This window comes from Olea europaea, chromosome 16 (genome assembly GCF_002742605.1).
Source record: "Olea europaea var. sylvestris chromosome 16, O_europaea_v1, whole genome shotgun sequence".
Taxonomy (NCBI): Eukaryota; Viridiplantae; Streptophyta; class Magnoliopsida; order Lamiales; family Oleaceae; genus Olea; species Olea europaea.
Genome location: NC_036252.1, coordinates 19,558,728 through 19,560,726, shown reverse-complemented (window position 1 = coordinate 19,560,726; position 1,999 = coordinate 19,558,728).

Sequence of the window (1,999 nt, the reverse complement as noted above, 5' to 3'; positions counted from 1 at the left end):
TGGCCCAAATCATGGTAACTTTGTTGTCAATCAAAGACCAAATATCAGGCCTCATGCAAATCAACCGGTTAACCAACCTGTAGGAATTCCATATGACCCCAACGTCATGTTGAGGAATCAGATTATGGAAATCGTATAGGATCAGATGGCTTTTGGGGTGCGTCTTGTCATTAGGCCGACTTACACAAAACGATATCCTGATTGGGTAGATCAAGCATATCCATGGCCTAGAGAGTATGAAGTGCCAGAATTCTCACTGTTTACCAATTTAAGGGAGGTGTCTACTCTAAAACACATAGAGCGATTCACATTGCAAAGTGGTGATGTAACTGATTACCATAAAATGAGGCTTTTCCCTAATTCATTAACAGGAGTATCTTTCTCCTGGTTCATAAACTTACCAGCGAACTCTGTTCAAACATGGCAACAATTGGAACAATTATTCCACGCTCAGTTTTATAAAACTGAGTCTGAAGTTACTTTGGCAGATTTGGCAAGTCTACGTCAAATGCCAAACGAATGGGCAGAAAGTTTTCTCCAATGGTTCAAGACAGCAAGAAGCAAGTGTTTTGTACCTCTGCCCGAAAAAGAAATTGTCAAAATCGCTCAGGGTTGTTTGAGCTTTGATTTAAAAAAGAAATTCCAAGACAAGGAATTTCCTGACCTTTTTCAGTTGAATGCGAATGTGATTAGGTATGAACGACTGATAAGAGAAGAAGAGCAGATGAAAAATTCTAGTAAAGGGACTTATTACAGAGACCCAAATTTTGACGTTCATACCATCAGCAATGAGTCATACGATCAAGTCGAAATGTGTCTGGCCGAATTGGTCAAAGGAGACACGTATACTTGTCCTATAATGGCTAAGCCTAGACCATCGGGTAAGGATGAGCCCATGAAAGATGGAAACATAAAGGCTAGAACGTTCTCGTTCGATGTAACCAAAGCTGACCTTATATTTGATAAATTATATAGGGATAAGTAGATAAAGTTGAGCGATAAGCACAAATTGCCAAACCCTGAACAAATTAAGGGTAAAAAATATTGTAAGTGGCATAATGCATGGTCACATTTGACTAACAATTGCTTGATTTTTCGCCATGTATTGCAGGATGCCATTGAATCAGGACGAATTACGTTCGATGATAAGAAGAAGATGGCAGTGGATGAAAATCCTTTTCCACAGCCACTTGGAGTGAACATTGTGACGTCTGATTTCAAAAACAAGTTGTCAAAATTCAAGTTGGTCATAGATGAGAAGAGGACCCTGGACCACATCCCAGTGTCTTTGAACGTATCAAGGGGAAGGAGCCAAAAAAGGACGAAGACGTCCTGTGTGCAAGATGTAAAAGAGAAGTGAGTGGAAACACGGAGAAACCAGGGATATGGCAGCATCCCCATCGCCCTACTTTCTTCCCAAACACTCAGCCTGGTAGAGGGCGAGGTACATCATTCTATAGAGGACCGCCTTTTGAGAGGCAGTTCAGATCAGTAGATAATGGGAGAACATTCAGGCCGCAACCTCACCGGCCAAATGTATGGCATTCATTCCAGTATAATGCAGGAAGGGCAATACCCTTCGATGAAATGACTAGAACCCAACAAAAGCATTTCCAACGAAACTATGGACGAATGATGAGGTAGCAACAGGGAGTACCACATCCTAAAGCCCCTAAACTACTCAAGGTAGCTAATCAAAATGTTCTCAAAGATAGTGAAGAGACCGGTACAGATGAATCAATGAAGGAGTTGCCAGAAACTTCTTCTGGGAGATCAAAGTTTGAGCGAGACAGAAGGGATGAGAAGATCCAGATCAGCCCCTTACTATCCAGTTCGGTACGTTACCTCCTGTCGTGACTAATAATTACTTACTGGCCAATGAATTCAAGAATAAAGAAAAAGAAGAAGAAAGGGAGGACAACGAAGGAGAGGCTTGCGTGCTAGAATGTGAAGAAGGCCTGACTTCTAGAGAGGCCTACAATGATGAAGAAGACGACGG